At 43.7% G+C, this 25,549-nt stretch overlaps 1 long non-coding RNA gene across 1 annotated transcript in view; it reads left to right on the plus strand.

Annotated features, from left to right (window-relative positions):
* Positions 1–3,888: 3,888 nt before the first annotated feature.
* The window catches only part of LOC144753910 (uncharacterized), a 58,081-nt gene continuing 36,420 nt past the window's right edge, over positions 3,889–25,549 (plus strand). Inside the window, exons 1-2 of the long non-coding RNA XR_013594596.1 lie at positions 3,889–4,171; positions 6,660–6,931. This is a non-coding gene — a long non-coding RNA (uncharacterized LOC144753910). The remainder of the gene's footprint in view (positions 4,172–6,659; positions 6,932–25,549) is intronic.

Consider the following 25,549-nt stretch of genomic DNA (forward strand, 5'->3'; position numbering starts at 1 on the left):
TTTGTCAATAATATGACCTAAACAGTCAACGGATTTCAGTTCAAATTTACATTTTTCCTTTGTTGAGGTTAACCCACTATTTTCCAAAATAGTCAACACTTTTATCAATGTTTCAGTATGTTCTTTCTTTGACTTTCCAAACATCAATAAAGATATTGTTCGGTAAATACATTACATTTCTTACATCCTTAAACAATTTATGCATCAGTTTTTTAAAAACTGCAGACGCCGAAATTAGACCAAAAGAAATTTTTTTGTAGCCGACCACTCCCTCAGGTGGGATGAAAGATGTATTAGGTTTGGGAAACATCCTTTACAACGCAACTTTTACCACGCAGTGCTATTACAACGCAGGTTTTACAACGAAAACCATTACAACGCATTGCGCTGGGGGGCGCTCTAGGATAGGAAATAGATTTAATTTACTATTCAACACCTTCCCTAGTGTCCACGGTGACTGGAGTTCGAATAGTAAATTAAACTATTCACTAATCAGCACCCCAAAGCGATATGCGTTGTAATAGTATGCGTTGTAAAAACCGCGTTGTAAAAGCATGCGTGGTAAAAGCCTGCGTTGTAATGTCATACATCTATTAGGTTTACTCTCTGCAAGTAGTGCAATCTTATGATATGCATTAGAAAGATCTAAATGGCAAAGGCTGTGGCCCCCTTCAATTTAGCAAATATTCTACTATATTAGGTACAGGGTGATGATCCATCCATACATAGCTGTTTAGATTTCTGAAATCTACACATAACCTGCTCTGTCCATTGGTTTCATGCACTACCACTACACGTGATAACCATTCTGAAGATTCAGCTTCTTCAATTATGTCTCATTTGCATAATGTTGTCAATTTCTCCTTTAATGCCTTTCTAGTTGAGATGGGCACATTTCTAACTTTATGGTGCATCTTTTTTATTTTCCATTACTCCATACACACCTAGTACATGCTCTTCCTGCATTACGTCTTCAGTGTGCATAACTTCTTTAGTCTGATCTGAATTTTCTTTATAGCCCTCAGCACTATCACTACTACTTTGATTTTTGCGTTACATACTGTTAGAAATGGGGGTCTCTAGTTGGCAATGGCTGGCGCCAATGTCCAAATAAGGACCCTTCTTCCTAAGTCAGGGCAAGTGGGCTACCTTCTTTGACAACCCCTTCTCAACCCTGTGGTAACGTAGAACGAGCAGTTAGGCCTATCTCAGAGGCAGTGTGTGAAGCATTTATGACCATGCACAATAAGGCAGTAACGACACCACAAAATGACACTTCTCATGTAGGTATAGAAAAATAATCTTTATCTAAGGTTTAACTCCAGGCTCTCAAATGTTTTAGCAATTACAATACACGTAAACCAATAGGGACTCAACAAGGCAATAACGTATTCACCAGAACATGACACTGACTGAGTTCAAGGCCGGGGCCTACGCGACCCGGTGCGCACCAGATATCTGCTGTTGCAAGGGGACACAGCACGCAGCTTCCCGAAGAAGCAGAGACGGTGACAGGCGAACTCCCAGCAACCACAAGTCTTGGTTGCAGGGGCCCACAGCGTGCACCCACAATGATACGGGCACTCGGGGACAGGCGGGCTCTCAGCAGCACGCAGCTGCGACGGCCTGGGCTGGTGGTGGCAATGACTCTCGTCTTGCAGCTCCATGATGGGCTCCCAGCGGCAGCAGCTCTCTCTTAGCTGCGGCAGCCCATGCGACGATAGCAACAATCCTCGACACTGGTGAACAAGATGCGGGCACTCAGAGGCAGCAGCTCTCTCTTAGCTGCGGCGGCCCACAGGACAAACCACAATGATGCGAAGTTGGTAAAAGTGGGGGTACTCAGCGGCAGGAGCCCTCTTAGCTGCGGCGGCCCACAGGACGACTCACGATGATGCAAAATTGGCAAAGGTGAGGGCACTCAGCGGCAGCAGCTCTCTCTTAGCTGCGGTGGCCCACAGGATGAATCACGATGATTCAAAATTGGCAAAGGTGCGGGTGCTCAGCAGCAGCAGCTCGCTCTTAGCTGTGGCGGCCCACAGGCTGAATCACGATGATGCAAAATTGGCAAAGGTGAGGCCATTCAGCGGTAGCAGCTCTCTCTTAGCTGCGGTGGCCAACAGGCTGAATCACGATGATGCAAAATTGGCAAAGGTGCGGGCACTCAGCGGCAGTATCTCTCTCTTAGGCGCGGTGGCCCACAGGCTGAATCACGATGATGCAAAATTGGCAAAGTTGCAGGCACTCAGCAGCAGCAGCTCGCTCTTAGCTGCATGGGCCCACACAGATTCAGCGAGGGTTTCGAAGGTTCAGATTCAGGCGGGCTCTCAGCGGCGGCAGCTCTCTCTTCGCTGCAGTGGCCCACACAGATTCAGCTAGGGTTTCGAAGGTTCAAATTCCGGCTGGCTATCAGCGGCGGCAGCTCTCTCTTAGCTGCAGCGGCCCACACAGATTCAGCGAGGGTTTAAGGTTCAAATTCAGGCGGACTCTCAGCGGCGGCAGCTCTCTCTTAGCTGCAGCGGCCCACACAGATTCAGCAAGGGTTTTCAGTCCGCACTCCTCACAGTAGAACTAGAGGCTGCGGATCACTCGACTGAGGCCTCACTGGCAAGCAGAATTCCTCACACAGGGATTCCAACGGCTGACGGGGTGAAGTCTAATGTCCCTGAGACTTCAGCAGGAGGCGCTCTCAATTCAGGCCCTTGGGTAGTTTCTTCAGCAAACTTGGTGAAAGTATCAAAGTCCTTTCCTGTGTTCACTCGGACAGAGTTTCGTCTTGACACCCATAAGGAACACAGCGAACAAAGTTCCAGCTGAGCGTTTTATACCTAAAAAGTCTTTGTTCCCCAAAGTCGCAAATCGCTCAGTCCAGTCAGAACCAGTTTGGTGGGGTCAAGGAGCACTTGGTTTACAAGGCGACATCCTGCCCTTTCAGAATGAAGGGGTCTGCTATCACAAGCCCCGTGGGAGGTGGAGCCATGGAAATGGGTGACTTTGGAACTGTTGCAATACTCCAAGAGATGTGGGTGACAAATCTCCTTTTGGGAAGATGCGAGGCAGAGCAGCAGGTTGTAATATGAAACACGTGTGGATTATGGGTGAAAGGGATAACATTGAAGGTAAAAGTGAAAAAGGTAGACGTAACAATTGGCAAAGTGAAACGATGGTCAGTCCGGGATATTGCAAAATTGGCACAGTCTCAAAGAGGGGTTTGGTTTGGTCCATGTGAAGATATGTAAAAGTTAGATAATCCAAAAGTGGCCTCTGACTAGAGCCTTGGCACTTATTATCTATTTATTTTTTTACAAATTAAGCACTGGCCCTGTTTGCACTGTAGGAGGGGCATGTTACACCCCTTGACTATTAACAAGCGGAAGAACAGGTAAGTAGTGTCCCCCCTCTCGGGATTTTCTCGACTCATCAGTGGGTAATGTTTTGTCTGCAGCTTAAGGTACCCGTCCTTCCTAAAAAATCCAAGTGAGTGGAGCTGGAACAAACATGAATGTTGTCCTCTTCGTCCTCGCGATGGCCGGAGTTGAGCTTTGGGAATGAGTAGCACATTTTGGTCAGTGCCTCTCAAGCGTCTGCAACGGGCAGTCATTGTTCGAGGCTCCGCTGTGCATTGCATGTCCAGCCTCTCTGCCTGTTTAATTATTTATAATGCTCGGGGTGTGCGGACCATGTCGGTGTCATTGTTTCCAGGTATGTGCCTCTCAGTCGGACCTATCACTGCTTCGCGGCCGGTGAGAGATGAGATGACGCCTCGCGCCCGATGGCAGGGGAGGGGGCGGAAGTACAGTCCACTTCCTCGCTGTCACCTGCCCCATCACTCCTACCCGTGGCTCTCTATCTCTTATGCTGCCCCCACCGTCCCCCAGCCCCCATCTCTGCTTGATGCGTGTGGTCCCCTCCCCTTTACGTACTGCATCTTCGGCTTCCTCCTCCCCGCCCCCTCCTGAGTGCTCAGCGCTCGTCCGTCACCGCGTCTAGTCTCTGTGCCTTGTCTCTCGCCTCCAAGATGCTGGACATTTTCATCTTGATGTTTTTTGCCATCATCGGGCTGGTGCTGCTGTCTTACATCATCTACATGCTGTGACCGGCGGCGGCGATGAGTGGCCCGGGGGTCCCGGGCACACAGGGCCACGGAGGGCTTCTTTCTAGCGGCACCTAGGTGAGTGCGGGCACTCGGGCTGACTCGCGGGCTGGTCAGGTCAGGAGGAGGCAGCCGTGCAGTAACCTTGTGTTTTTTCTCCGGATTTGGAGTGACGTCGGTTAGGCTGTATGTTTACTACTGTATGTTTTGTGTGACGTCACTAGCTCGGATGGGCGCCATATATTTGGGGTTGACGCAGATCGGTACGGGATGTGAAAGGATATATATGTTTGGGGTGTGAGAGGCGCTGGGTGATGGGTCTCTTACGTGTGCGTGGCGAATGCAGGCACATATTGTGTTTTGTGGAATTGCAGCAGGCATGACTCGCGCGGGATTTCAAGTGGATGGCTGCATCTTGTGGGTGCAGCAGGTCCCAACGGCTACATTTGTGGGTGATGATATCCTGGTGGCGGATGTGGGTACTTTGGGCTGAAATGGATGTGGGCGCGGTGGACTAGTGTATGTGAGTGTTTTTCAGGTGTCGGTGGCATGAATGCCTGCTTGTGAGTGGGTCAGGCCTAGCAATGAATGGCTGTATATGGTGGGTGTGCATGCTGGACGTACCTCGTTTTATTTGTTCCGGTGATAAAGGCCCTGGGTGTGCTAATGAGTCTTGTTGGGGTCACACAAGGTGGTACTAGATGTGCCTGTTTGTATTTGTGTTTGATATACCGCAGGACATTAAGGGAGCCGGGTCCTGCCAGCGCTCAGTCCTGCAGCACTTAAAGGCTTATTTTGAAACTGGCTTCTACGGGGGAGCAGTGCACGTTTTGGGATGGCATGACTATTAGTAATACGCTGTAATGCATGCCTGGAAGTGGGTGTGAATGGGCTGCAGCTGGCGATGAAGGCCGGAACAGGGATGTGAATGGTGACAGCCTATGAGGGAAGCGAATGGCTGTATTTGTGGGTAATTCAGGCCTTCAAACATGTACATTACAGGCGCTTGGAGTGAAGCATGCATGGCAGGGTTGTGAATGGCTGACTTTGGGTCCGATACAAGACTAGGAGGGAAGTACATAGTTCTTTTGTGGGGGGATGCGCCCTAGGTCTAGATGAAAATAGCTGTATTTGCAAGCGATGCAGACCATTTCTGGACGGGATGTGAATGGCTATATTCAGGGTGAAGTTTATCTAGGATATGTTGGATATCTGCATTTGGGGACATATGGTTTATTGGACTTTCAAACCCCAGGTGATATGGTACAGCATACTTTATGTAAAATATTGTCTGACAGAAGTTTTGAGTCCTAAATATAATTTAAAAAAAATATTGCCTCATTGGAATTCGTGAAATAACATTATACCTATTTGTTGAGGGATGTATCAGACCTTAGCTCAACCCACTACAGTCCGACCATAGAAGAGGGCTTATAACCAAATAGAGGGCCTTTATCAACAGGTAGAGCCCAATACAAAAGGGATATCAAGCTATTATAACATTTCTCCCACTGTGGGCAAAAAGATCTAAATGAACAAGCATTGGCAAGTCTTGACTCTAGCATTTTGACTCCAACATACCAGGCTCTTGGATTTGCCAGTGCTTTTTTCCTTGAGCGCGTGCAAACACATGCAAGAAGACACATGTGCACGTATGACTGGCTTTATAGTAATGGGGTTTCTATAGAATGGTAGTCGTTTTTAATTTACCTGAACAGTCCAGTTAGAGCCCGGGCTAGTCCTGAGTGTGAAGTGGCCAAAAAGGATGTGAGTGACCCAACAGAACTTTGAAGCTGCCAGGCACTTGTAAAGAAAAAAATAAATAAAACAAAAGCAATAAAAAAACAAGCAGGAGTGGGAAGCATCAGGAAACAGGGGAGAGGCTAAGCAAAATAAAGTGTGTGGCAGAAGAAAAAACAGGGAGAGTGCAAGGAAAAATACATAACCTAGGCAGTGCAGCAGGTAGCATCAGAGAGCAAAAAAAGTCCTCATGTGTGCAGGGGAAGGATACAAATCACCCAATCAGAACATTGTGCGAGACTGTTATGCCCCCTAGGTGGGACAAACTCAAGAATAGGGAAGAAACCCATCAAATTAGGACTAAGGGAATAAGATAGACAACTTAAAGATCCAATTCTGAACAAGGACCTGACCAAAACCTCCCTCTATGTAATGTAATGAATTGGAAACAATAGGTTTGTCGACAAACAGCTAAAGGTGTCAGTAGCTGAGACCTAAAAAGGGAGAAACAATAGGACCAACATTGGAATGTTGGAGCAGAATATCTATACCAGTCATTATCACACTTTTGCACTCAATTGTTTTCCATGGAGCTCTGAACATTCCAATGTTCCAATAGAAAATCTACATCCAAGGTAACAATATTTTTGTAAATGGTATTTAGGACACAATATTTCTGTGAGACAATGTATTTGCTAATTCTAACAAAGAACAATCTAGGTGAGCCTCCCTGGGCAGGTCGTTTTGGCCATCATTTTATTTCGTCTAAAGCAAAAAGATCTCATCGGAGGAAAGTCCATCGTTTTTTTCATGTGTTTTTGTACAGTTCTGTCCTTAGGCACTATCGTTGTTTGGAGGAGGGCAGTAAGTGAAGGATGAGTCATTGCTGGACCCAAGTGACTGCTACAGATCATACCCTGGTACCGAGCCTTGCAGCAGAGTGCAACACCCTTTAAGACAATGGAACGAGCAGCAGGGAGAGCCAAATCAATTGTAAAGTGTTAATACCCTGGAAGTAACAGGATAGAAGTCTGACGAAGGCATTCCATTCTTGTGAAGTAACTGCCTGGAAGGCGTTTGAACTGCTGGATAACTGAGGTAAGGAGAGTCCAGTGCCCAACATACCTCTCCGAGTTTAAAATGATTTCCTAAGCTGATCAATGCACAATACTGTCTTCTACCTCCTACAATTCTGTTGTCACAAAAGGATAAAACAGAAGTTAGTTGTTCTAGTCACAAAACAACTTGTTCTGTGTTGTGTTGGAGGTGCATCAATTTTACTGCCTACTGTGTGTACAGTCACATATGCCTCCATATCTAGTAGGATATACCTGAGGGAGTACTGCTAAGCAAGATGGCAGATACTTTGGAAAGCTTTCTTAACCCCTTCGATGCTGCAGACGGCCCCCAGCCATCCCACGTGACAGTGGGCGTGTGCGGAAGACGGCCGGGGGCCGTCCGAACCCCGCCCACTGATTAGAATTCCAGCACCGGGGCGGAATTCGCACCGCGATCAAGGTGTTAATAGTACAGTAAAATGAAAATGGTGTTTAAAACTAAGGGGCCTATTTACTGGAATCTCACACAGTGCAACGCAGCAAGTCACCTTGCGTTGCACTGCGTGACAGGGAAAGGGCAGGAATGCACTGTAATAAAGGGAATATGGCACATTCCTGCCTTTCCCCCTGTGCTGGCAGCCTAGCACCATGGTGCAAGGTTGCCTGCATTTCATACAGGATTGTATTTGTGAAGGAAGGGATACCTTCATGCACAAAAACAATCCGGAGAGGCATATTCCTCTTTCTATTTTTTATGAAAAATGCAGCACACATAGAAAGAGGAAGTAATTAGGAGATATTTCTCCTTTTTACACCACACCTGAGAAGGTGTATCTTTTTGTTGCATTCTCAGGTCTGGTAAATCTGGGAATGCATCAAAAACCATGGGAGTTGTGTAGGAACACCCACGCAACACCCATGGAATGCCTTCCCAGGGCAGAGTAAAGTAACGCAGCGATTTGTGCTGCGTTGGCTTACTCTAGATTTCTGGAGCCACTCAGGGCCACGCAAAGTGGGCTTACATGGCTTCATAAATCACATGTACTGTTTGTGTCACTCTTTTACGACGTTGTGTAGTGCAAGAGCGACGCAAACCGGCTCATAAATATTCCCCTTAGTGTATTTTACAGTAATGAAGGCAAAACAACTCACAGATAAACAGAAGACAGAAGCGGTGATGAATAGCAGGGAGATGATTCCTTCGGTAAAGTGACATCACAAAGAGAGAGGCTGACAGGTGGTATCCCTCTTTCAACTAATGTTCGAACACATTTTGCGGAAGTTCTTTTATGGGTTCAGACCATTTATGGTGTAGGCCTGCATCCTACCTAACTTGTGCCAAGTGACTGGAAAGATCTAAACAATTCCAAAGTTTGTTGTATCCCAGGGAGTTACCACCCTATCTTTCAGTTGGCAATTTTGTGAACTGATTAGTAAATGCATAGGTTTAGGAGTTCATGACCTAGACCCACAATGTGCTCACATTATGGTACTGTGCAAACTATTTTGTTGAGGATACCATAAATGGCACCCCAAAAAGTCCATGATGTCCTGTCAAATCAGCGTCCTGCACAAGCTATGGGAAGGAGCAGCCACACAGTGCTCGACTTTCCCACACCATCCACGATTGTGCCAAGCAAAATATGGCTTCTACAGCAGCAAGGGCTCAAAAGACACTGTGCCTATTTGCTTCCCGTCCAGCACTTACCCAAACAATGTAAGGTACAGGGGTTCAGTAGTCCCTTACTATCCAGTATGTTGTGAGTCAAGCTATGAGCACCACAACGTTTGTATCTACTCGTGAACATGTTCAGTAGTGAAACCGTAGATGTGTTCCCCCTAGAGCTTAGATCTCTGGTGTCTTTGCTAAAGCAGCCCTTGATTCTACACTCCCAGTATTTCATTGGCTCTCTACAAACATGGCTCATCTTACTTCAGTCCTCTAACCCGTACATAAACTTGAGTTCACAATAAGGATACTGATCAGTGACAAAGGCATCCTATTATTTCTTTTATAGGATATACATGTACAAGGTCTAGAGCTTAACTATTGTGTTTAGCATGAGCTTATGGGTAGTGTTCTTACAAATTAATCTACCTTTGTGATCTCATTATTTATTTGTACAGTGCAAGTTGCACCTGCGGACTTCTAAGCACCAGAACAGGCAGGGGGAAAGGGAACGAGAAAGGTGTAAAGCAAGTACAGCTAACAGAAGAGGAACGTTTTTCCTTATTTCTGAAACGATATATGAGAAGAGATTTGCCTAAGTTCAAAGGTTGATCCACACTAGGGACCATTACACTGAAGGACCAATGTAAGAAATTGGATTATTATTTGTGGGGCACAACTAAACACCTCAGGGAATAATAACACTTTTTGTTTGTTTAAACCAAATTAACCTGAGGTTAATCCCCTGGTTAGCTATGTCACAGAACAGCCAGACTTAATTTAGTGCACTCTATAAACTATTTATGCAGTGCCAAAACAGCAATAAAGTCAAAACGCCGAAAAATAAAGCTCTCAAACCGAATTGTATTATAGAGTAAAATGTAATGAACAAAAGAACACCAAAACAACAGCTATCTAAACCGGAGATATGAGTTTTTAAGTTTTAGGTGAAGATAGCACCAAAAAGCACAAAGCTCAATGGTTGGATATACTGGTACCTAGGCAGGATTTTAGGCTGGCCATGATGAAGCCTGGGTCAGATACACCAAGTCGATTGTAATTGAAAATTTGGGAATAAAAAAGTTTAGAAGTTCCGCTTCAGAAAGGGACTGTCACTTTCTTAATGAAAAACATTGACTTTTTGTCTAAGCCCCAGGGCAGAAGGGACATTGTCACTTTTTGAGAAGACGAATCCTTCCTTTGAGAGATGCTGTTGAAATTGTAGTCGCCACCGTGGAAGCCAAGGCTAGAGAACAGAAGAAGGTTAGACCCGCTGAAGCTTTAGAGATTACCAGATGAATATCTTCTAGGCCTCAAAGCAGAATGGGACTTTGTCACTTATTCAAAGATACAAAAGTCTCCATGTGGGACAAAGCTGGAGTTCAGTCTGATGCTGTGGAACTGCCGGTCAGATACTTCTGCTGGTGGGTCCCCTCTTAAGCTCTAGAGGCAAAACTTTCCTTTTGTGCCCAAAGAACAATGGGAATACATTTTTAAGGCCCCCAGAACTTCAAAGAACCGCACTTAGAAGCTCTCAGGGTGTCAACCAGAGGCCAGTAGCAAAGTCCAGTCCAGGTCAGCTGGTTAGCTGGACACTTCAGAGAAAAGCCCTTCTTGTTGCTTAAGTGTTCCTGTGGACATGACATGAGGTCAGCCAACTGACCCTTTGAGTCCATTTGTGTGTCCTGGTTACAAGAGAGACCACATTCAGGCCTCCAGGGCTCTTCCAAAGTCACAGACAGTAGATCCAGGCCTCTTCTAATCTTCCGTTGATCCAGAAAGTGTTCTGACACAAGTGTCTAGGAGTATCAGATTTATGGTTGGCACTAGTTAGTAGGTGGGGTGACTCTTGGGCACTCTCTAACCAATGGGATAAAAGTTCTCAGGCTCTAGCCTACCTACTTTTTCAGTAGTTCCTGTTGCCTTACTGCAAACTGTTCCAAAACGCAGTGGGTCAAATCAGTTCCAAGATGGCTTAAGTGTTCACCCACACTAAACCTGGTCTCTGAACTGTGGGAATGTAGCAGATTGTAGTTTGGAAATTACCAGTGTCCTCACACATTTAACTCTAAAATCTAGTTTGAAATAGGCCCTAACACCACAACAAAACATGAGACAGAAATCTGGTAAGAGAAAGCAGGGCCATTCAGCAGCCAGATATGGGGGGACACAAGAATTGTGATCTGGTCCTGTTTGATCCTTTCAAGAGCACAAACGTTTCACATGTGCCTCAGACAGACCTTTTAGGCAGGAGTTTATATTGTTGTACCAAAAGGAGAGGCAGCAGCTCCCACCCTGAATGTCTAGATGGGTTCAGAGAAACATCCCAGTGCATTTAGGTTGACCTGTCAATCAAAGTGGTCTATGGTGTGACCCCAGGAAGGAATTTTACACCTCCTTAAAACCTAACCACAGACTAGGTAGCTACTGGAAAGCTAATACAAACTATGCTCACCGAGGCAGAATAATGGTAACTTTCTTTAAGTTACTTTCCTTAATATTTGTTAAAATGAGGTTTCACCATTGAATTTGACTTTCAATAACTATTAAACATATAAGTTTCATTATTTTTCTAGCTGGTCTTAAACTTGGGATAGGAACATTGATATTTTACTCGGCACTTTTTCCATTGTAGGACAGCCAGGCCTATCACAGTAAAATTATCACTGTAAGGACATGGTGCAATTATTGTTCTACCGTGTGGGCTATGTCAATAAGACCTACAGAGGGGGTGATTTAGTAATATTTCTGTATGTCAGAAAAGGTTCTTTTGACAGCTTGCACTGCAGGTTTTACACTGCAATAGTCAGGCTACAATGGTAGGTCTGAAGGTATGTTTTGTAGACCCACTCTATGGATAACATAATAGGTGCTGCAGTCTACTTGTGATATTTAATTTCCAGGCCCTGGATACATTTTCTGCAGCATACACTAGGGAAATATAGGCAAGATACATGTGTCAATTAGGAATACGCCAAGTTAACCATTTTAAAGGGGGAGAACAGGCACTTTGTTTCTGTTTAGCAGTGCTAACTGCACAGACTTTTAAGTCCAGCAAAAATAGGGTCCAAAAAAGGTGACAAATGTTGGGTGAGCACACAGAAAAGGCAGGTTTCCTACAGTCGAACGCCACTATGAGTACAACAAAACCCAGGGACCTAGGGACCTGAAAAAATAGCATAGCACCTTTTCTGATGGATACTTATAATCGCAGATTCCTCACCTAAGAATACTTCCCAGTTGCAAGACAGGACCCAGGAAACATTTGTCCATAGCAATGCTCCCACACACCGCTACGTGGCACCATGCTATAGCACACTGAATCCACACTGCGCAGCAGAGCCGCATATAAGGGCCACCACTGATGTCAGTTACATTCTTTACTCTCCTTCCAACGTGGATCCAGAGCTCTGCTCCTAACTTTGTCAGTTTTTTCCAATAACTAATAAACGGTTCACGCTTGTGCTAATGAACAATGTCCCCACCCAAAACAACAGATTTCATGCCATGCCACAACTAAAGGAAGCAGATGTTGGTCACAGACGTAAAAGGTGTGTCTTTGGTAAGTGGACTTGGGCCATGACTCTTAAGTTATGCGTTAAGTCCATCCTCATGCACTCAAAGGCAGTCCGTGACCAGGGTTTGAAGCTTTATGTCGCTGAACATTAGGAGGAGCCATGGTCTCTGGCCACAGAACCATCTCCTCAGCTGGTCTCGATGTGCCATGAGTTTCCCAGGTCACCATGGACCCTGCTGCAGATAGAGGCATTCAACAAAGACATGCTGCAAAGTTTCGGGGCACTTCCATCTCTCTCTGGTGCACCTTAGGGCCCAATGTCACCACAGGGGTCCACAGTCAGGTTACTATGAGCGGGTTTATCCCTATTGCCGTCAGTAACCCTGGACCCATTAGTGCACCCGTACTGACTTCTGTACGGACTTCTACTCTGGCCCTGTTACACCAGTGCTGGTGTTGACGCCAGTGGGCATGATACCTCACTTGAGACAGAGCTTAACTCACCACTTGACCCACCAGTGGAAGAGAGTGCTTCATTTCAGGTGGTGGTCCAGTGAGCAGCTGAGGCACTAGATTTACTGCTACTCTCCATTGACACCAAAACCAATTTGCTTACAGAGATCTTATAACCGGGGCCAGCCATGTCTGTGTCTTTGCTTTCCTTCAACTATGCTTTCACTGATACTTTGATGGCTACTTAGTTGAAGCCTTATTCTTGCCCATATGTGAATACTCAGGTGGCCAGACATGACAGACCGGTACCCAGTGACACGGATTTCCTCACCAAGTATCCCACTCCCAAGAGCCCTTATTATGCACCTCAAACAGTGATGTGAATCTCAACTCATTTCCAACCACTTCTCCAAACAGAGAATTGAGGCTTTTGGAATCGCATGTTTTCATCTGCCAGCCTATCATTACGATCTGTGAATGCTGTTTGTTTGCTGAGTCATTGGATACATGTCCTGGAGGATTTTAGGGTCTCTATGGCTCAGATGATTCATGATAGATATGGAATGGCCAAATACTTTATCCGCTTGGGTCTGGATCCCATTGATTGCCTAGAAAGGGCAGTAGGCACTAGTGTTGTACTTCATCAACATGCATGGATACATTCCACAGGATTCTCCAGTGACATACAGGCTTCCCTCATGGATATACCCTTTGATGGGTCTCGCCTTTTCTGTGAAAAGCGCTTTAAGGACAGTAGAGCTGTGGCATGCTCTTTGGTGCTTTTGACCCATGCTAAAAAGGTACCACATCAGTTCAGAAAGTTTATAGGCTATTCCGAGGATAGGCAAATAGACAAAAACATCCTTCACAAACAGAGTAGCAGGCACTCCACTCCATGCAGCAGTGGGCCAGCAACGGCATCAGTCCAGCAATTCCTGTTCCCTTGCTACAATGGTCACTAAAACACTTTAGGTTGCCTTGGTGGGGAAAGCCCAATCGGTGGGGGACAGAATTAGATTTGTTTCCCAGAATCCATCGCATCAGACTGATCGGTATTACAAATAGTTTCAAATGACTACGTGCTACGTTTTCTTTCTGCCCTATCCAATATGTCTCCAACACCAGAGCTGATTTCTGACAAGCACTTGTCCATTCTGTTATAAAAGAAGCGGCATTTACACCCCAAAGATGCTACTGAGAGGGTTCCTGACTTGGAAAGAGGAGGGAGTTGTTACTCTCTCTGTTTCCTAATTTTGAAGAAGTTTGGCAGCCCTAAGCGTATTTTAGACAACTGGCCTTTGAATGTCTACCTGGGGTAAGACAAATTTCAAATGCGCATGCTGGCTCAGATCCTGCCTGTCTACATATTTTTAGAAACCTTGCTGTGGTTTCACAGACACTATCTGTGTTTCAAGGTAAACCAGGAGAGTTTTCAGTTTGCTCGGCTGAGTTTTGGCTACTGCAGCATCCCTCAGGTTTTCACTAAAGTGATGGCGATAGTCGCAGCCCAACTTTGGAGGTCAGGGATACCAGAATTCCAGTACCTCATTGAATGGCTGTTAAAAGCAGGCTCACCACAGCTAATTGTGGGCCACTAATTGTGGGCCATCTCCGGACTATGGCGAACCTCTGGACATTAATGGGGTTCGCTATCAATGAGCCGAAGTCCCACCTGGCTCCTTTGCAGCGGCTTCCATTTATTGGAGCAGTCTTGTGTACAGTGTAGTCAGGGCTTTCCCTCCAGCGCAACAAGTGTAGGCCATGCGCGGTAGATCTTTGATCAAAGAGAGGGCAGCTCTGAATGGAATTTCAAGTTGCAATGGGGTTAGCATCAAGGCAGTCTGACCAATACCATCCAGGTTTCGTCGGAGATGACTTAAAACCTGTAGTGTAGCTGCTCAATCGCAATTGGTCCAGTTGCAGGTCCCACTCCCTTCCTCCCCCACATTTATATTTGTGACCGACGTGCCCCGGCAGGACTGGGGAGAAGTGGAGATCAGGGGACTCTGGTTTCCAGTGGCGAGTCGGCTCCATGTCAATTTGCTAGAGCTGTAGACTATTATTTATCTGGCTTTGAAGGCCTGCTTGCCATCCATCAAGGGGAGGCTGATACATGTTCTCAAAGACAACATCACTGCCATGTGGCACTGCAACAAGCAGTGCAGACAGGGGTCCTGAGTCCTGTGCCAGGAGGCTCTCTGTTTCTGAAGGTGAATTTCAGAGTGGATGAGCTGAGCAGAGGGTGTCTGGTGGATTACAAGTAGCACCTATAGCCATAGGTTGAGCAGGGCGTTTTCCACCAGTGAGGAAAACCCAGACAACATTTTTTGCAAAAAGGTCGATTATGTTCAGTGTTTAACTTTTTAGTTATTTGAGTTTCCTCAAAAATATCATTAGGAGATAGATTAAGACTGAAATGAAACACAGGACTCCTGTGTGTCTTTCAGCCTCTGCCTCTCCTTCCGAGAGTTCTGAAAAAGATCAGGAATGCCCGAGCACTGGTCATCTGAGTTCCTTCAGATTGAGCTAGGAGAGTGTAGCACCTGGACCATCTGGGCTTGAGCATCTGCCCTCCGATCAGGCTACCACATCATGAGGATCTCCTGTCTCAGTATCATGGCAAGGCCCTCCATCTAAATCTGCACAATCTACACCTACACGAGTGGAGATGGAACAACAGTAACTGGCGCTGGGTCAAATTTATGACGTGGTTTTGCATTCACAAGACTGAAAAAGGTACCCCCTAAAGATTCTTTATAGGTCTGGCAAAGGGTGGAAAAACAAGAAAAGTTGGTGGTTGTGACGTTGGGCACTAAGAGTCAGTTTTGAAAATATACAGGTCTAGTGGGAATCTTTGTACAATTTTTATGCAGTCAGGAGTCTGACCCTTACAAGCAAAGCTGTTGGACTGCCTTTTGTTTGTTTTATCTTTGGCCAAGCAAAGTCTTGCAGTAGGCACTATTACAGATTATTTTTGCACCCTTTCACCTATCTGCGTTTGCTAGACCAATTGTCCTTCCTTAAATCATGAGTTGTGATGAGATTTATTAAAAGTTTGATACGTTTCCTCCCAAACCTTTTGTTATGCCAAAGAGGTATTTAAACTTGGTCTTGAAGTTTGTCATATGTATATACTTCGAGACGATGCATAGCTGCACCCAGCATCTCTTAACTGGGGAGTATTCGAAGCTGAGGAAACAGTGGTTAGAGTATCCACCCGAAACAGAATTACCAATGGTAAGTAACTTGTTCATCTAAGCAATCTGGTGGAATGTATTGTCAAGCCCTGGAAAATAAAGATTTTGGAGCAGTATTGTAGAAGGCAAAGTGGACACTACAAAGAACCTTAAGTTGAATTCTGCTATTAACTATGGCGCAAAGCACTCCTTACACTACTTTCGATCTCCTCCACCAGAAAATCCCCACATGGGCTAGCTATCTCTATCGCACCTTCACAGTTCTTCCAAGCTACAGCAACAATTTCTATCTATAATAATGGCACTATCCTCATGCAATCCACGAATCACAGTCTAAATTTACTTGAGAACATCTTCCCCATCATTAAAGATCATGTATGCAATCCCCCTGCCTCAACCCTACACTCCCCCCTACCCAATCCACCCCTCCGGTCAACACATATGTCGCCTCCTTCACATCCCCATCATCCACCCCCCGCCCACCTCATCCCCACCCCCTCATACATCGCACCCACCCTCCTCTACCTCCCAGACTACCCTCTCCCCTTACACACCCCACCCCACCATGACATACCAACCCACAGCTCATCCCTCACCTCCCACCCAACCCCTTATTCCCCACCCACCAATACACTCATACACACCCCGACCCCAACACACAGATCGAATACTGGCACACACATCCCCATCATCCACCCTCCGCCCACCTCATCCCTACCCTCCTCAGGCATCGCACCCACCCGCCCCTACCTCCCAGAGTACCCTCTCCCCCGACACACCCCAACACATCGTTATCTACCGACCCTCAGATCAACCCTCACTTCCCACCCAACCCCCTACGCCTCATCCACCAACACACTCAATCAGACCCCGGCTGCACCACACAGACCGAATACTGGCACACACATCGGCTCTCCTCCACATCGATCCCGAACGCACCCCCCCTCCTGTCCTCTTTCCGCTCCCAGCTACACCCACTACTGCTATTTACCAACAACAACCATCCATATCAACTATTGTACCCACACTAATTGCCCCTCCACCCATCCATGCAACATCACCCACTACTCTTCTTGGGCCTACCACATACACAATGGAAAGTATCAGTCTCAATAGGATTATGTCTGAACTCCTACAAATCAAAGAAGAACTCCACACTGTCAAAAAGATGATTGCTAGACAACCAACGCACGTCAGATCGATGTACAAGGCTAGATCAAGTTACCCCTCTATTCACATCTCACACATTCCCAAGCACAATCGCCTCTCATGGAACTCCATCCCATCCCCCAACCTCCCTTCCCGCCCTATCCGATGTACTAACCCATTCTCGGAGAAAGATATTTGCTCCCTCTTACTCTCCTATAATCCCCTTCACATCTCCCCTAGCGCCACGACACACACGATTAGGGCTATCACCTCTAATCCACACAGACCTGCCACTCACAACAATAGAGAAATCAGTGATAATAACCTTAGAAGAATCACACTCACACCCGATCCCACCCCTTCTCTCACGACACCCCTTCTCAAATGCACCCTCCTGAACTGTAGATCGGCCGCTAGACACGCAGTAGATGTCGCCGACCTCATCATCTCTCATGAGCTGGACTTGATTGTGCTAACAGAGACATGGTTTACTGAATCCTCCTCACCCCTTCTGTACATTTTGCTACCACCTAACTATGACATCATCAGACTTGACAGAAGTGAAAATGTTGGGGGAGGAATAGCATGCATACACAGGAGCAACTTATCAGTAAATAGAGCCATATCCCCCACATTCTCCTCTTGTGAATACATGTGCATCGACATCACCCGTGATGGTACGCCAGTTTGCTCTCTTCACATCATATATCATCCTCCGTGTGATAACCTGACTTTCATTGAACACTTCATGGAAATGATCACAACAACCATCGGACGTCAAAACACCCAAATATTCCTAGGTGACTTCAATCTCCATTGGAATGACAACGATGATTCAACGGTCAACAGTATCAAAAACTTCATCGACACGCTTGACCTCTCCCAAATCTGCAACAGTCCCACACACAAAAAAGGTGCAATCCTGGACTTAATAATTTCCCAAAACAATTCCATCTAGCTTGACTCAATCCTCCCCTGTGATTGGTCAGACCACTACATCATTACTTTCTTCATCAGGGAAACAGTGAAACTTAACGCAGCCCAATCTGCTAAACCAAAAATTTGGAAAAGAGACTTGAAAAAACTCAAGCCCAACACCTTGCCCATTCACTCACATAAACTACTCCTGCCTCCGGAGGACCTCTCCTCCGTAAATGACCTCACCAATCATTATCTTAACATTATGACTACGGTTATCAATGAAGCCGCTCCTCTACAACTAAAGAGAGTTCCTTCTAAAAACTCTAAACCCTGGTTCAATGACCTGCTGAACGATGACAGGCGCTCTCTTAGAACCTCATGACGTCTCTGGAGATCAGTCCCTTCTGCCAAACACCTGAAAACTCTAAGAAGGAAGAGAAAAGACTATTACAGAAAGATCAAACGCACTAAAGCCGCATTTTTCTCTCACCAACTAGATCAGGCAAGAAATAGACCTAAAAATAGTTTGAATTAATCAAATCACAATCTAGAGACGAATCTAAACAATTACAAGATACCTCAGGCACCCAACCCACTTGTGAAGAATTCTCTGATTTCTTTAACACCAAAACAGAAAACATCAAGAGGGATCTTCTCAATGACCTCACAGTCCTACAGTCTTACCCTCCTATAACAATACCTCCCTCTTCTCCAACTCCGCCACAACAAACAACCTCAAAACTTCAACAAAAAAATGATGCAGCCTGGTCTTCCTTCGACTCATACACTGAAGAAGCTGTAGGCAAGATTCTGAGCACCCTCAAGCCAGCCAATCATACCACCGATCCTCTCCCTGCTAACGCAGTTAAAGATCTAACCCCTCTGATCCTGCCGCTCTGGACCAGGATCATCAACAGCTCTCTACATCAAGGGTGCATCCCTGACGTCCTCAAAATAGGGCAAGTCACACCCATCCTAAAAAAAACACAGCTGACCCGATGGATCTTAACAACTATCGACCTATTTGGAACAGCCCTACCCTAGCCAAACTCTTGGAAAAATGCGTCCTCCAACAATTGACAAAACATATTGACCTCTTCAACCTCCTTGACAATCACCAATCTGGCTTTAGAGCAGGGCATAGCACCGAAACAGCCTTGACTCACATTATCGATGATGCGCTACAAATACTCGACCAGAATGGATCATGCCTACTCATCTTGCTAGATCTCTCCTCTGCCTTCGATACGGTCAAACATGAGAACCTGACTGAACTACTGAACCTCAGCATGGGTCTATCAGGGTCAGTGCTCAATAGGTTTACCTCCTTTCTTCAAAACAGGACCCAAAAATTCAAGGTCAATACCTCCTTATCCAAACCAGTACCAGTAACTCTTGGAGTCCCACAAGGGTCCGCTCTATCTCCCACACTTTTTAATCTATTCATGGAACCTCTTACTGTCTTGTTGCAAGCATCCAACGTCCAATTTCACATGTACGCAGATGATACACAACTCTATCTGAAGATTCATACTCCTGAAGATGTCACACTACTCAATCAAACACTGGTGTACACCCAAACATGGCTAACTGAGAACCATCTCAAGCTTAACGCACTCAAAACTGAATTCCTACTTATAGCTCCACCCTCCAAAATTCCCCTCCTCCAGGATTGGTTCAAACACCTCACGGCATTCAACGTGCAACCAACAATCATTGACTCAGCTAAGGGCCATATGTATCAACATTCCCTTTTGCGATTTCTAAATAGCGATTTTTAAGGAATCGCTATTTAGAAATCGCAAAATGGTATGTATGTAGAAATTCGCTTTTTGTTAGCGATTTCTCAAAATTCCTTGATTGCGATTAGCAAATTGCTAATCGGAATTAAGGAATAATTTCCCATTCATTTCTATGGGCCAGAAGGCCTATAGGAATGAAGGGGAAATTTGCGATTCGCAATTTGCTAATCGCAAATTGAGAATATTTTCAAGGGTGCAGGGGTGTCCAAAGGACACCCTGTTGCACCCCTGAAATCTGCATGGGTGTACATGTGGCGCACATACATGCCCTAAGGGCATGTATGTGTGTCACATGGCACTTTGAAAAATGAAAAAATATGCATTTTGAAAGGAAATCGCAACTTACCAAGTCAAGTCAAAAGTTTTTATTTGCTTTGGTACTCAACTGAGGACCACAAATTTGAAGACATTTACAGAGAGAGAAAAAAAAAATTAAGCATACATACACATCAATATAGTATTAAAAAAGATTTTAAAAATTTATAAAAATTATAACAAACCCATTCATCTGTCGGTTGTTTACATAATAATAATAAACTATGTACTGTAGTAACATTGCATTTCAGATATATCGGCTGAAGATATCTTAGCCGCGCTTTAACTACACTTGCATGAGGACAAACAAATAAAATGTGCACAATATCTTGATCACCGCCTAAACAAAGCTTGCAAATGGGGGAGTCTCCTTTTGACCATTTAGATGTGAAAGCGGAAACAGGTAGGATGCCTAAGCGCAACATAGTTATGGACCTTCTTGCTCCGTGTGTTAGACTAAGCCCCAAATATGGCCGCGACTGCTTATATTCCAGTGACTCTATGAAAATTTTATATGTAGATAGTTTACTACAATGCATAAAGTCCAGATCATAGCTTAACCTTGGAGTAAAGCATTTCAAAAAAAGTTTTAACTGGGATTTTGTCCAGGATAACAGAATGTCTTTAGTAAGGTTTGCTATTTTAAATGCTTCGGACATATTCTTGAAAAAGTTAAGATGACGAGAGTCTGGTTTAAATATCTCAATCTTTAACAAGAATCTCAGTGTTCCTTCCTTTGCATGCAAGATGTTATAGGCCCATCGGATGACATTTGCCACAGCTGTGGCATACGAGCTCGTTAATGCAAATTCCAGTCTGATAGCCTGCACAGATGTTGATGTAGAAACCTTTAGTATTCTTTTCAAAATCTTTCCTTCTGTTATATTCATGAAAGACCACTGGCTTATTGGTAAGTGTTCTGTTGCATAAGACAGGACCGAGGGTATTTTTACTTTATACACTTTGAGCAGAGAGGAAAAATGCCTATTTCCTGTGGCAGTATACAATCTAGAAAGTGCCCCAGCATGGATCTCAGATTTTTTCTTCAGATTGCTTATTTGTTTAGAGTTTTGTAAATTCTTTGTAAAAATCCTCCCAAGGTAGGTATATTCATCTACTTCCTCTACTCTTATCCCATCAAGGTTCCAGCTATACTTGGCACTTTTTTTCCGGCCAGAGAACGCTACCACTTTAGTTTTCGTTAAATTCGGAATTAAAAAATGGTCCTTCGAATAAACATTTAAGGAATCCAGTAAATTTTGAAGGCCAAAAGGTGTAAGGTCTAACATAACTATGTCATCTGCGTACAACAGCGCATGTATACTCTGAGAAGCAACCTTTGGGGGCAGGCTAGTGCATTGTTGTAGGTGTGATGGTAAATCGCTTAAGTATAGCGAGAATAAAATTGGTGCAAGAAGGCATCCTTGCTTAAGACCATTCAAAGTATTAATTGGTTTCGTCAATCCTTTTTCACTTCCCATCTTTACCTGGGACCAGGTGTTAGTATGTAACATAATTATGAGTTGCAACAAGTTTTCACAAATCCCCAGTTTTCTCAATTTTTTCCATAAGGTTAACCTATCAACGCGATCAAACGCGGTGGAATAGTCTATAAATGCAGCATACACTGATTGTGATTTCCTCTCAATGTATTTGTCAAGTATAGTCTGGAGGATTGAGATATTGTCTGTTACTGAGTGATTAGGACGAAAACCGGCTTGATACATCGGTATTATTCCCTGCGAAAAGCACCAGTCTTTTAATCTATCCAGTACCTCCGCAGCGAAGATTTTGCCTGTAGCGTCCATTAATGCAATTTGACGGTAGTTACTAGCAATGTTTTGGTTCCCTTTTTTGTATATGGGGATTATAGTACTTCCCTGCCATGATTTTGGTATTCTCCTGGTGCAAAAGATGAAATTAAACAATGATGTTAACATCTGACTCCATTCTTTAGGATTGGATTGCAAAACTTTGATCGGTATCAGATCAGGGCCTGACGCAGAAGTATTTCTCGCTTTTCTAATGTGTGTTTCGATAGAAAAGGCTGTAGTTTTTTCAATTGATAATAGTTTATTTTCCATATGAATTTCAGCAGCATTACTCTCAGCTTCAGTTGAGTTTGCTTTATATAGGTCTGTTAGATAGTCTTCCCATTCCTGAGGTGGTACTGGTATGGCATATAATTTCTTTTTAGTCCCAGTTATTTTAGCTATCATAGACCAATATTTTCTTTGATTATATTGTTTTGCCGCCTCGTGGATGTCCACCCAGTTTTTGTCCTGTAACCTTATTTTTTTGCTATTCTTTTCTCTTCTTTGTTGGTTTTTTAATTTATTTATCTCTTGCTGTGTTGTGGGTGAATAATTTAAAAATTGACCTCGTATAAGTTTGTTGAGTTTCCTCCTATTGGCATTTTCGTCAACGCTCTTATAAGTTTTATTTTTACGTGGTTTTTCCCTGTTAAGCAGAGTTCTTTTAAGATTTGTCATGATACATTTGAAATTTATTATTTGATCTTCCGAATGTATTTTGGTTAGAAAATTATTTTGTGAGATCTTTTCATTTATATAGTCAAAGGTCCCAGAGTTCCAAAAGATTCGCCTCTGTTTTATATTAATTTCAATACTCCCATTAAGGTGCATAATTGGATTCAGCGAGGAAGATTTTAGCGACCATCCAGTGTATAAACAGAGAAGCGCATGGTCACTATCTTCTGTGAAGTTGATTTTCAAGTGATGGAATGTATCTGCTATCTCCATGTTACATATCAAATAATCAATGATTGAAAGGGATCCGTTTCCACGTCTTGTAAAGGATGCCGGTCTGTCACCCTCTACGTATCCGTTCAAGATTGACCCATTGATGCTTGGGAGTGAAGCTAATAACATTTTCCCTCTTTTGTCAGCGCTTTTTCCTTTAGGGAATATCGGAGTAGGTAAATCAATTGCTTCATCTTCATATGTTTTTGCCCATTTGCCAATTTCTGAATTCGAGATTTTCCCATTCACATCACCCACAATCAAGAACGCAGTGTTTGCACACTCTTCGATTATCTTAGAAATTGAATCAATAGTGTCTACAAAGATGGCGTCCTGAGAGGTTCCTGGAGGAATATACATAATAAAAAGTAGAAGAGCCTTTTTTTGGTCAGAGTTATTTGTTTTTAATATAACCTTGATGCATTGGAAATTATCAGACTTAGAGTTGATTATTTCTTGAGACCATTGATGTTCCTCGCTTAAAAGAATAGCCAAACCACCCTTGGCATGGCCTCTGGTTGTTGATATAGCCGGAATGTCATAGACGTAGTAACCCTTCTGTTTGAATGGTTTTATAGCCCACGTTTCCTGCATGGCTAAAATATCAGGGTTATTTTTTAGAGCTATGTTCATTTTATTGATAGTTTTCCCGGCTAAGTTCCATGAGCTAATCTTTAAGCTGCTGTTAAACAGTACAATGAGATCGAAGTGGTTGTTTGTTACTGTTTAAGGTCTCAGATATCCAAGCCCAAGATTCAGTTGTTTTTCTGACCTCTATTTCTTCATGATATTGGGTCCACACATTCCTTTGACCGTCTTGTACCTGAATTTTCAAAGTATCCTTCCGAGAGCTAATTCGCTCCGAGTCAACATGATCACAGGTGTTTGTATCCCAGTTATTTGTTGGGGTATTTAAGGTAGTGTTTTGGAGGCCGGTTAGTTTAGTTGTGCAATTCCTGGATGGAAATATTTCTATGACATCATAGCCATGTTTATGTAATATTTCTCTTTCTCCTATGATGATTCCAGGTACAACAGATGACCAAAAAGCTACTTTCGCGATTTTCCTATTTTCTTTAATAGGGAATGTTACTAAATCTATTTCTTTACTAGTGATGGATTTCAGCATATAGATTTGCTGCAGCAAATTGATTATCCTTCCTCTATTAAGCGGTAAATCATCAGTTGGGAAAAGTTCTTCAAACTGTAGATATTTAGTCATAGATTGATAGCCACCAATGGATAATATCTTATCAGACCCGCTTTCTTTATTTGTTTGTTCGGTACTACTTTTTGTTCTGCAAGGTATATATTCAGGAGCTTTAAGATTCAATTGTTTTATGGGTATTTTAATTTTAATTTCATTTGATTCCTCTGTGAAAGATTGTTTGGTTGCTACTTTGTCAGAGACACCTTCCTCATTATTGTAATCATTAGTTGTATTTTTAAATCTGATCTTTCTCGAATTCTTTTTATTTATTCTTCTTAGTGGTTTCCTATTTCTGCGTTTTCTTTTTGATCCTTTGTTACATTTCTTATGGGAGGACATTAGTTCTCCATCTTCATCTAATACAGGTCGAAGAGTTGTTGTTTCATCTGCTTCGTCAGTATCTTTTAGCGTATTGGTGTTCTTTGTCACTGAAAAGATCGGATACTCTTTTATTTTCAATAGAGGCTCCTCTTTAAAGAGTTTCTTTAAGGAATATATTCGGACCTCCTTGGTGTCTTTCTTGGTTTTAGTGTTAAATTGGTGTACTAGATCCTGGTCAAATGTTTGAGTACTATTGTCACATGTAGTTTGAGAATCAGGAGTTAGAGTTTTAGTTGGAAAGCAGGGTTTGGAAGCCTCTTTTCTTTCCTCCTGAGTCTGTGTACTAATTGTTGATTCTACATGTTCTTTTTTCCTCTTTTCTTCCACCAAAAATGTCAAAATGCCGATTTGAACATCCAAGGTCTGATCCGAGTTTTCTAAGATGTTACCTAAAAAAGAAAGGACTGATTCAAGTATTTCCTGTAAAGTATATAGAGCCTTTGAGATGGGTGTCGCCATACTAGTAGAGTTCATATTATTTGGGAGAAATGTATCCAATGATGTATCCAGATCAATTTTAGAATCGAAGCGTTGTTCTTGAGAATCGATTTGTAAATTGTCGGGATTTAATAGTATCTCAGAAATATTTTCCATTGGTTTTATACCATCCGGATAGAGGTCCTCAATGTCCGGAAAGTGAGTTATTTGCTTTGTTGACATGATATTATTAAGATTAGAAGAATCGAGAATAGATGTTTGAAATTCCTGTATGGAGCATAAAGTCTGAGGTTTTATATGAGAACCAAGATCACTTGCAGTTGAGGTGGTCTGCGCATCCATAGAAGACAAATCCAGAGTCTCTTTACTTGGAGTTTTTTCCAATTTTACGGGCAGATCTAGAGCAGGTGAACAGGAGTCTTTTTTGGGAGATAAAGCTAAGAAATATTTGCTGATAGCTGGAGTTCCGATCAACTGACCTTGTTTTACTGCTTTCGCAGAACATTTTCTTGCAGCTTCTTCAGTACCCATTCTCTTCATAAAAATGGTACGAGATCTTAATTTTTTATATGCCATATAAATTGTCTCAATCAAGTAAGAGGTATTTTATTAATAAGTTTGTCCTGGGAATAAAAAGTCTGTAACAAGAGCGTTTTAAGAGCAGGTGCAAAGTGCAAGTTTTTAAAATAAAATAAAATTAACATGAAAATAAGGTGGCCCGTCCCGTCCTTAAACGACCTTGGACGGCCTTAGACGGCCCGCCCTTTGCCCGGGCTTCGCCCCGAGCTTTGCCCCGCGCGCGTCCCGCTTGGCGCGTAACTGGGCTTGCTTTTGTAGTAATATT

Source organism: Lissotriton helveticus, chromosome 5_1 (assembly GCF_964261635.1).
Source record: "Lissotriton helveticus chromosome 5_1, aLisHel1.1, whole genome shotgun sequence".
Taxonomy (NCBI): domain Eukaryota; kingdom Metazoa; phylum Chordata; class Amphibia; order Caudata; family Salamandridae; genus Lissotriton; species Lissotriton helveticus.